This window comes from Leptonychotes weddellii, chromosome 4, assembly GCF_054177405.1.
Source record: "Leptonychotes weddellii isolate Sample4059 chromosome 4, ASM5417740v2, whole genome shotgun sequence".
Taxonomy (NCBI): domain Eukaryota; kingdom Metazoa; phylum Chordata; class Mammalia; order Carnivora; family Phocidae; genus Leptonychotes; species Leptonychotes weddellii.
In genome coordinates, this window is record NC_138372.1 from 115,758,333 (window position 1) to 115,769,586 (window position 11,254).

General features: G+C 40.5%; 1 protein-coding gene across 1 annotated transcript in view; it reads right to left on the reverse strand.

Annotated features, from left to right (window-relative positions):
- Window positions 1–10,911, reverse strand: part of EYA1 (EYA transcriptional coactivator and phosphatase 1) — a 312,419-nt gene extending 301,508 nt beyond the window's left edge. The window contains exon 1 of the mRNA XM_081816112.1: window positions 10,782–10,911. The gene's annotated coding sequence lies outside the window, so the exon portion shown is untranslated. The remainder of the gene's footprint in view (window positions 1–10,781) is intronic.
- Between the last annotated feature and the right edge of the window lie 343 nt (window positions 10,912–11,254).

Below are 11,254 nucleotides of genomic sequence, written 5' to 3' on the forward strand. Positions count from 1 at the left end.
AGTGTCACTTGAGTCAAAATTCTAAAAATAAGAGAATGTTAGTCTGATTAATGTTAAGTTTGAATTTGGGAGCCCTCTTACAGAGATTTCAAGAATTCCTTTGACATATAAACATTATTTGATCTAGTTTGACTTAGTAGAACACTGGAAAATTTCTTAAACGAAGAAGATTTATTTGCAAAAGCACATGAAATCTTTGCTATTTGATTGTCAGCCTCTTTTGCCCACCTCTTTTTCTATGCTCATATACACAGGTAAAACTAAACTATTGTGTCATTTTCTTTTATAATCCCGTTTTCATAAAAGGACACAAGTAAGAATTAACTTCATCCTTTGCTTAAACTATCAGAAATTTCCATTAATGGAGGTCCCGTTGATGATGTTTCACAGTAGTCGTGTTTGTTTTCAGTGTCCCTCTACCTTCATGAAACCTGACAGAGCAAGAAAGGCTCTGAGCTTGATTCTGCTCTGTTTCCAAAGGTGCTTGGTTCCCTGGAGCCCATGTGGAGCAAAAGCTGCCAAACCAGCACTTGGGAAGACTTCTCTCTGTTTACAGAATCTTTGCTCCAGGCAATTGTACTTATTCATTCATTCATTGAATCAACCAAAACATCTTTTGCTTCTACAGTGTACAAAACAGAGGGCTGATTGTCAAAGGAACAGGTGATTATTCCTCTCCCGGGTTCTCTGCCCTCTAACAGCTCACCATCGAGAAGGCAAGCAGATTTGTAAGTATGTGTGGACGATATAACATAGTATAAAATATACCCTAATTAGCAGTTCAAAGCATTTATTGTGTAAAGAAGAAAACGTTTTGTTTGGGGGGGAGCAGATAAAAATAAATTGCCATCCGAATGTACCCAGCAGGCAAAAGGGGAAAAAAACCACCCTGTGATTGTTTCTACATGAAACACAATAGGAAAAATAAGTTATATTAGCTATATTTATACAATTATATATATTTATATAACTACATTATCTATAACCAACATAATATTTATTTATATAATTATATTATTAAGCTTCACTTCTGTTCAAAAATATGGAATAAAGATAATTTTAATGCAAAAATAAGTGGATGGGAAGTCATCTATTGCTGTGTAACAAATTACCCCAATACTTAGCATCTTAAATAACACACATTTATCATCTCACAAATTTTTGAAAGTCAGAAATCTGGGAGCAGGTTATCTAAGTGTTACTGGATATCAGGGACTCTCATGAGGATACACCGAGGCTGTCTGCTGTGACTGCATCACCTATAGGCTGGACTCGAGCTGGTGAATCTATTTCCAAGAAGGCTCTGTCACATGGAGGGAAAAGGAGGAGGTTTTAGTTCTTGGCCACATGGTCCTCTCCACGCAGCTTCCTGAGTGTCCTCACCATATGGCAACTGGCTTTCCCTACCGTGAGTGATTCAAGGGAAGGCAAGGAGGAAGCCAGAGTGACTTTTATGACCTACTATCCACAGTGGCATACCACTTCTGCTCATGTTTCTGCTTATTAGAAGTGAATCACTAAGCCCAGACCAAACCCAAGAGGAGGGGTTATCTCAAGGGGTTCATCATCAAAAGACTTCATACCTTAAAGGGAGGAGTATCAAAGAATCTGTACACTTACTTTAAAATCACTACAAACATATTCAGGAATGGGATGCAAGATGCAGAAGTGCTTCTTTATTGTTATCCCAAGCACCTTTTAAAAATAATCATAGGAACATTTGTATATGATGCTCCGTATAAGTAAAATCATACATATACAGCAATGTGGGCAGTGAAGAACTTTATCATGATATTAGTGCCAGTATAAAGATATATTATGGGCTCTACAAATAATAGTACTCATTGACTGAGGGATGAAGAAAAGTTGCAAAAGAAAAAAAAAACAGGTCTTAGAAATGGGAAGACACATCACATTAGGGTTCAGACCTGGGAACTATGGAATGGGGTCGTCAAACAGAGCACTTTGTGGGGTCACAGAAAGTGATGGGTCCTTCTGCCCATCCCTTGGAGACCGGCACACATATTTATTCTGTGATGCCTAAACTTTACTAACTTTGATTATCCAGTACATTATGAACACTAATAGAATCATGCTTTGTTCGAACCAAAAGAGATCTCCTCAATCCCTTTTATAAATGAGAACAAGGAGGCCAGCAGGAGGAAAGAAGATGACAGAGCTAGCCTGAGAGGGGCAAAATGAGAAAACCTGAAAGGGGGGGGAGGGGATATTGTAGCCTCACCTGCACGTGCTAACAAGGAAACAAAGTCGGGGAGCCTCAGTCTCTCTTCTGGCATTAACCTCAGCCTGTGGCTTGGTTCCCTGTCACCCAGACTTTCATGCCACAGCTGTAGACTGGAGGCCTTCTCACCCGCAAAGCCCAAAATACTTACTGTCTGGTCTTTTACTTTCTCTGTAAAAGAGAAGGTTTATTATATTATTGCTATATCAAAATGGCTTTCTTATTCCAGCCCACACTTTGGGTGGTATTTACAGAGAGGTTTTCTTTTTCTCTTTTAGGTATTTAAGCTGCCCTTCCTACCTCCCTGCCCCCCCCCCAAAAAAAGTCGCAAAGTCTGCTTTTTACTCAGAAAGAGAGATGCGCATAGCATCATTGCTAATGCTCATATACATCCGGATCTGATCCCAAGTTATTAAGAGTGCAGAGACAGATCGGAGGCAATGAGCCTGAATGGTTAGAGCTCCTCTCTCCTTTCTTTCCAGCATCAGCCACAAGCAATTTTCATCCCTGTCACACTCCATCTGTTTGGTACATATGGATCAAGTGAGCTATACCAGGATGCGAGCTGCCAGCCAGCTCAGATAAACAAACGTTTACTGAGTGCATGTAAAGGGGCTTGACCTTGTGTTTGGCCCTAGAAATATAAACAAGTCACTGTCCTGGCTCTGGAGCAATTTTCCTGTCTAGGTTTTATTCATCACCTAAAATACCCAACTGGTAATAAAACCTGGTGCCCAATTTGAACTCTACCGGCCAGTCTCTTCCAAACGCTCAGATCACATTCCAACCTGGGCTCTTTAATGTGCAAAGGAAAAAATGTGCCTAATTCCTTCCAGCATGGTCTGACATCCCGAGTCATCACCTCATCTTAACCCTGTGAATGTGTGTCCATTACCATTAAATTAAGAGGTAGTACCTCATCCTCTCCAATCAAATCCATTTTAATTAAATAACAAGTCAAGTTTTTGAAGCGCTTACCCTATGCATGCCTGACATGTTGGAGATGAGGTTAGTAACAACAGAAAACACTGACATAGCATTCTCACGGAAATAATCGCATTCAATCTTCACACCAACCAGGTGTAAGTTATGACCTTCATCCCCGTTTACAGACCAGGAAAATGGCCCACGGGAGGCACGCAGACAGGCCCAGTGTCACGCAGCACGTGAGTAACACAGCTCAAATCTGAACCCCAGGAGTGGGACTCCAGAAACTGATCTTAGTCGCTAGATATCTTTCATATGATATTTCGAACCATACAACCATGCAAGGAAGGTATCACTTTCCCCACTTTACAAACGAGGAAGCACTGAAGCTGAGAGAGGGTTAAAAACTTGCCCCAAGGACGGAGCAAAGACATATCCGACTCAAAATGTCCTGTGCCTTGGGAAAGATGCCCCACAGGGCTTGGCACGAGTGGTGTATATATTGTTTTACAGTTTACCCAGTGCCTTGGCATACTCAATCTTATTTCTTCATCACAGATACCCAGCAATATAGATCTTATTATCTCTAGTATAAAAACAAAATTGAGGCTAAGAAGAATTGAAATAACTTTCCCAAGGCCCCATACTTGAGCTGTGATGCAAAACCAGGTATTCTGATTCCATGTCAGGGTTTTCTTGGTTAACTTGGAAGTTAATATGTATTTGCTGTGCACCCCTCCCAACCAGTTCTGCCCCAGCTCTAGGCTCTACGACTGAAAAGGCTAAACATCACCACTCTCAGGTCAAGGGAGAGAAGAAAAACTAGGATATTAGGGATGCAGATTACAGCTGATAGTTGTAAAAAGAAACTTAAGTCATCAGGAAAGGATTAGTCACTATTAGATATCCCCATCAACATGATTAGAATGTAGGTGATGGCACATCAGGGCTGTATCTCTCCCTCTATAAGATGTTGAGGTAGGACTAGACCTATGGTTTCAAACTGGTGTCTCCATTGAGGAAGTTTCTTGAAGGGCCAGAGGAGGCACCTGTTGGGTGGTCTGCCCAGCCCCCTCATCTGGGAATTGCCATGTTTCTGCTGCAGCTCCCTGCTCCACCCACCACAGAATCATGACCCAGGCAGGACCAATCAGAGCCTCCCTTTCTGCATGGTGGATGGGCTAGAAAGCCAGAGAAGGTACAAGGGGAGCAGACAAAGCCAGACCATAAAGAGAAAGAGGACTGAAGAAAATGTGCAGAGAAAAACAGAAAGAAAACTGCCTGGATTCCCTGGTTCCTTCCTTTCTTTCAGACTTCCCTTTTGTTTGCTTAAGCCAGCTCAGGGTGACTCCACCACTTTAGACCAAAAAACCAGAGTTATTCAGAGATGCGAGGCAGGATGGGTAGGCAAAGATAAGGTTTTATTTTAGGTCTCACATTTTTACTGGACTTTGTTATGTGTTGATTTGTATCACCCCCCCCCCCAAAAAAAAGTCTGTTAAAGTGCTAATTCCCAGTGTCTGTGAATGTGACCTTATTTGGAAATAGGGTCTTCGCAAATATCAAGTTAAGATGAAGTCATTTAGGTTGGGCTCTATCCCAATATAACTATTATCCTTATAAAAAGAGAAACCGAGACCCAGACATAAATGGGGGTGAATGCCATGTGACCATGTGGCAGAGGTCAAAATGCTGCAGCTACAAGCCAAGGAATGACAAGGATTGTTAGCAGACCGCCAGAAGCTCCGGAGAAGCAAGCAAGAAGTCCTTTCCGGGTTTCCGAGGGAGCCCTGCCAACATCTTGATTTTCTACATCTAGCCTCCGGAAGTGTAAGATGATTTATTTCTGTTGTTTTATGCCCCCTACTTTATGGTAGTTTGTTATAGCAACCTGAAGAAACAAATAACAAATACACTTAAAAAAAAAAAGAAATTGAAAACCAGTGAATTCTATATTTTTAAATTTAAGTTACTTAAAAATTTCATGTATATAAAACCTCTCATTCATGGTGAACCTGCATAAATGAAATCCTGATTTAATTTATAATTTCCCAGTTAATTTGGCTTACACATATGGATGGGATAACTACTTTTAGAAACATCTGTTAAACAGTGTGCCTCTCTGTTAATAAAATAAATATTTCATTTTTCCATTTTGGTTAAAAGTCACTTTTCCTTTTTAGAATCTTCAAGTACAGGAATAAGGTCCATACATATTTTATTTAATGGTTTTCTTGCAAAATCCAGCATCTCAGCAAAAGCTGGAGTTAGCGTTTCAAATTTACCATAATTTAAGACATAAGAGGTATAGTTACGAGAATACAATGGCACCTTAAAATAGTTTTATTCCAAAAAGCTTTAGAATACCATCATTTGAAATTTTTGTAATATAAGCAAGTTAACAATGTAGTATTTATAATAAAATTTTTCTCTAGAAGAGTCTCAGGAGACCTGATTCCCCCCACAGCTGACAACACCATGACCAAACATATGTAGTGTTAGTGCTTATTACTGGCACTGGTATGATGGTTGCATTTTTAAAATTTTATTGCAAACTTGCAGGTGGCCAGATAATTTGTTATCCGTGACCACACTTTCCTGGAGATATTTCCAGTAAAAGTGCATTAGAGTTAATATTGCACTTTTCAGTTTTCAAAGAACTTTAAAATACATGATCCCCCTTACCTACAAAATTGCAATTTTAAAGAGAAGAAGGTAAATATTATCATCTCTGTTTTACTGTTGAAGGGACAGATGCTAGGAAATCTGCCCCAGGTCATACAACTAGTAACAGTTAAAACCAGGTCTTCTGACTCCGAATCTTGGTTTTCAAGATACCAGGCTCTCTGTCTAAATCAGATACCAAGGGTCAGTTGATTGCATGGTGGGTTTTTAACTGCTGGCCTCACAACTTCGTAAGAAAAATACAGTAGTATATTTTTTTAATTCCCTTTTTTCCCCAAAGAGCCAGCAGATGCTTTTCTTATCTTGACGTGATTTCCTTCCAGAAATCCTCATACACTAAAGAAATTGAAAGACATAGCCATTGCCTGGCTCTTTGATGTTTGTGTTTCAGAGGTGTTTACCTCAGAGAGGGCCAATCTTGGCTCTACTGAGAAACAGTGGAGCTGTGCTCCTCAAATGGGTCCTCCTCAAGAGGTGATAGGAGTGGCCAGAATTATGAAGGAAAGTCCCAGAAACCTCCTCCTCTCCTTTCTGTCCTCATGAGGCAAACTAAAGAGTGGACAAAACTTACAAAATCACATAAACTACTTCTTTCTAGATGTGGAAAGCACACACACAGAACATTCCAGAATAAGAAAGGTGGAACTTACAATGTAACATTTTTGCCCAGTGCTATGTCTATCTAGGATCAAAATGAAAAGCTCCTGACCTCTGCCCATAGTCCCTTGTCACATGATAGATTCATTTTCAAAGCACCTTGAGGGTCAAGAGGCTAAATTATAGGAATATTGTACTTTCTGATGTTCAAATCTTCATTTTCTCTCCCTCAAAGAGTCACAGGCCACCTCAGAACTTAGCTTCAAATCTCACATTGCTTGGCAGCACCAAGAGTAAGAGCATTCCCACTTCACTGCCCGCTGAAAGCCTTGGGATTTCTTCTCAGCCTCTCACACACGGAGACCCTCTGGGCTCACCGCTGTCAAGGAGCTAAAAGGACACGGGTGGCCCTCTCGTTAGCCTCCTGCCCAGCCCAGATGTCTGGGATTCAAGGAAGGAATGAAGAGGCTCTGCTGCCTCTTCTCCCACCTAGTCACATATCTTTTTATCTAGAGAGTAGAGAAAGAACCACTGAGACCTGAGAAAGAATCATTATTTACAAAGGCAATAGAGATTCATAATATTATGTTGATGACTGCACATGGTGAGCATTACAGATAAGTTTTAAAAACTGGTGCTGTGTGCAAAACCTCTCAAGAAGCTTTTTTTTTTAAAAAAAATAAATACCATTTCTCTGATGAGGGAACTAAAATTCCTACTCCTCTATCAGAAATATGCTTAGGGAAACAAGTATGAAGTCTTAATAGAAGACACACTATCCAGAATGGACCATTAGCCGAGGTAATTCTGTGAGCAAAGGTCTATAGAGAAGAAATTAAGAATTACAAAAATAAAGCTGAAAAGGACACTAGGCTAAATGGAGTTCTGCCTCCTCATGTTATAGATGCAGAAATTGAGGTTCCCAGAGAAACGCATAGAACATATTTCATATTGTATAAAAAGAATGCATACCGTGAAATACTACTTGGCAAAAAAAAAAAAAAAATTACTGATACATGCAACCACACTGACTACTCTCACAAGCCTAATGCTAAAAGAAAGAAGGCAGAAACAAAAGTAAACATGCTGGGAGGATTCAATGTATACGATCTTTTGGAACAGGCAAAACTGATCAAAGGTGAAAACCATTGGAAGGGTGGTTGACTTGGGTGGGGGATGGGTACTAGGGAAGTATTGCATGAGAAAGTTTTGGGTGAGAACTTTCTGGGGAGATGGAAATGTTGTAATTTGTTGTAGGATATGGATTATGTGGGTATTTTCATTTGTCAAAACTGTACAGTTGAGATTTGTGTCTTTCAGTGTATGTAAATTTTTATCTTAAAAAAAAAGCTAGAGAAGAATAGCCATCTCTCCGTGGTGGCATGGAAAGTGAATGAAAGAAGATGAAATGAGAATGGCAGCATGTTGATAATGCTGACATAGGTACAGTGTGGGGTACAACGTGCTCTTGTGCTTGCTCTGAAGATTGTTGAAACTTCTTCTACAAAAAACTTTGAAAGGTGACCATGCCGAGCAAGGGGAAGTTCAGTTCATGTTTGGGAGTGTGAGCTCTTCCTGGTACTGCTCCTGGTCTGCTTTTGATCCTTTTCCTTTCCTGAGGTACATGGCTGTTTTCAGCTATGTTCTAGGTCCTCTTCCCATCTTGAGTCTGTTCTGCACTGTAGGGTGCACAATGGAGTGCCTCATGTCAAGCAGGAGCCCATGTCAAGCTATGGGGCGAGCCGTTAAGGTATGCAGCTAGGAGATCTCGCCGGGACCAGCATCAGCCGACCCCCCAGAACTGATAACAAGCAACCAGAGGAGGTCTGCAGGGGCCCAAGACCGATTCAAAAGGGGAGAATTTTTGTAGCAAACTGTCAGACTCTTCAGACGTGACCCCTCTATGTCTGACCGCTTAAAAACAGGCAGCTGCCACAGAAGGCTCTGCCCAGCCGATCTCCGACCAGAACTGAGATCCTTCGCTGCTTGAACAGCCGAAGCACTGAGTGCCGAGAGCGGACCCGGACCCGGACCCGACCAAAGCCTCGTCTCAACTGCGCGCCCACAGACTGACTTCGCGTCTGGTTCCTTCACTTCCTGCGCCCTCTGTTATCATGTCTGTTGTATGGTTTGTCTTCTGTCCTGCTCCGGGGGCTGTGTAAGAAGCCAAGTTCAATCCCCTGGTGAAAGGTCACGGAGCTTGGAATCCTGAACCCGCTTTAGAATTGTGATTAACGTGGCTTTATTTGAATAAAGCTGACATTGTGGAAAGGCACAGCTCGTGTGGGCGCCTGCGAAGCGTGCCCAGGACACCCACGCTCCTGAGGAAACGAGGGAACCTGAGAGTGAGAGGAAGGGAGCCTGGAGGGGAGCCCCGCCCAAGCCTCTGCACAGGGTCTCTGAAAAGACTCAAGCCACTGGCAGGGGCGGAGCCGGCAGGAGCGGAGCCGGCAGGAGCCAAATCGCTAGGAATCGCTTCTCCAGGGCCACGCGGTTTGCCCTTGAGAAACATCCCACGTGGTTTGCGACCGCTGAGCTAGCCAGATAGCTTTCAAGAACAAAACTGTTTCAATCTAACGTGGCAAAAAAGGAAAGAAAACCTCAAAAAGATATGTAATGAGATTGCCCCATTAACACAACTGTTATGATATGCAAAAAAACCCATTTTATTTATCTACTTATTTATTTATTTATTTATTTATTTATTAATTAGAGAGAGAGTGTACATGGGCAGAGGGGGGAGGGGCAGAAGGGGAGAGACTCTCCACCCTGAGCTTGGAGCCCATGGCGGGTCTCGTCTCAGGACCCCAAGATCATGACCTGAGCAGAAATCAAGAGTCTGACATTTAACCCAACTGAGCCACCCAGGCTCCCGCGCCAAAAAAAAAATCTTTAATCATATTCTTTACCTATTTCTTTAAATGTTAGTCTCAGATCTTAATTTCTTAATTCTTAAATTATAATTTGCATAATTTAAAATATTAAAAGAAATATTATCAGCATTTATTTGCAAATACCGTTAAATTTCCTAGTGAGTCTCCAACATATCAGTTTACATCAACCTAAACAGAAAAGTCACATGAAAGAGGGCAATAAGTAGGAAGTTACTAGTGAGTTAAATTTTTCATTTATTTCATATGCACTACAAAAATATTTTTAACATAATAATAAAATCGAATACACCACGCCCATTACAGGAATTTAAAAGAACAAACTAAATGGGTTAAGGGTCCTTTGCCTGTTTAGGCTAAAAGCTACCCCTTATGGAATGATCTTGAAGTGCTCCTGTGAATTACCTCACAAGATGACTGAGGAGATCCATAAAAGTACACCCTGTAATTGCATACAGGGTGACTACAAAAGTACTCTGATAGCGCTTGACCCTTTGTTATTAAAATCCTTAACCATTAGCAGTTACTGCTTATTGTATAACACCAACAGGTCTTGTAAAAGACACATTTACAGGAACCACAACCCCATTACTAAAGATCACACTTCAGGTTTGTAATAATTCTACCGTGGACACAGCTGAGCTATGAAACAACAGGTTTAAAGCATCATATCTGATCAGAGAACCTAAAAGACAAAGTCACGTATGCCACCCCAAATACTGCCATGGGCATTTTCCATAACAACTTTAACTTACTGACACATGCTCTTTAAAAATTAATATCCATTGCCTTATTCAAGTTATAAATACCCCAAAAGTTATTTATAAGGTTACCTCTAGATGGGAATATTTGTTAATGAGCCAAAGGAAGCTTGCTTTTTTTCTGAAAAGAACCTGAGGAAAATTTCTGAATCCTTTCTCTTCTGCTCACAAGATAAACAAAAGAAATAAAACCTAAGAACCTCAGGTTCTCCTTAACTTAAAACGCATTCAAGAGTTTATCAAACTGGCAAAGTAACACTAAATACACATTTGAAAGATGCACACACACACACACGTATTCATAAAACAAATACACACAAGGCAATCCAAAACTTAGACATTAATTTCAAGTTTTATGAGACAACTATATGTTTTCCCAGAGGCAAAGGAAAATGTAAGCCTTAAAACTACATTATTCATATTGGTGTAATTAAGTCATACTGAAGGTTGGCGTTTTTCTTCTAGAACTCTACCTTTGATAACCGATATCTCTAAGATAGATACAGATTAGGTTAAGCTGATTAAATAGTGTACTACTTAATTCATAACTTCTAAAATCATTAAAAATTGGTACAGAGCTTTTGAGGAATTTCCAGACACTCAGGTTACAACAAAAATAGTAATTTCAATTTTAAAAGTAATAACTCTTTCCTTTGGATTGACATTCTGTTTACTTACAGACTGTCCATTTATCCCCTGGGGGTCTTCCATTGAAGACTTTTTCTTCTGAATTATATATGGGCTATTAGCTACACACTTCTTCAAAGGGTCCCAACACCCCTGCACCTGTGAAGAATAGAGCATCAAGCAGCCGTATTAATTGTGTGGCATGAAATCAAGAACTGATCTTTGCATCTGCAGCTTTCCATTTGCTTGCATGTATACACAAGTCAAGAATGCTTACCTTCACTGAATGAATCTTTAAAATAAATATTATGGGCTCACTGTTTATCACAATTTACATGAGCCAAATGTGGCCAAATTATAGCTCAGTGTGTCTGCTGTCAGCAGCTGCAGCCCGAGAAAAAAAAGAATGGAGAGGCCAGCTAGAGGGCTTTCTACACACATTATTTTTGAGCCAACAGTACAAGAGCTTTTTTTTTCTTTTTGAATTCAGTTTCTCCAAGCTATTTATCAACGTCAATTGTACC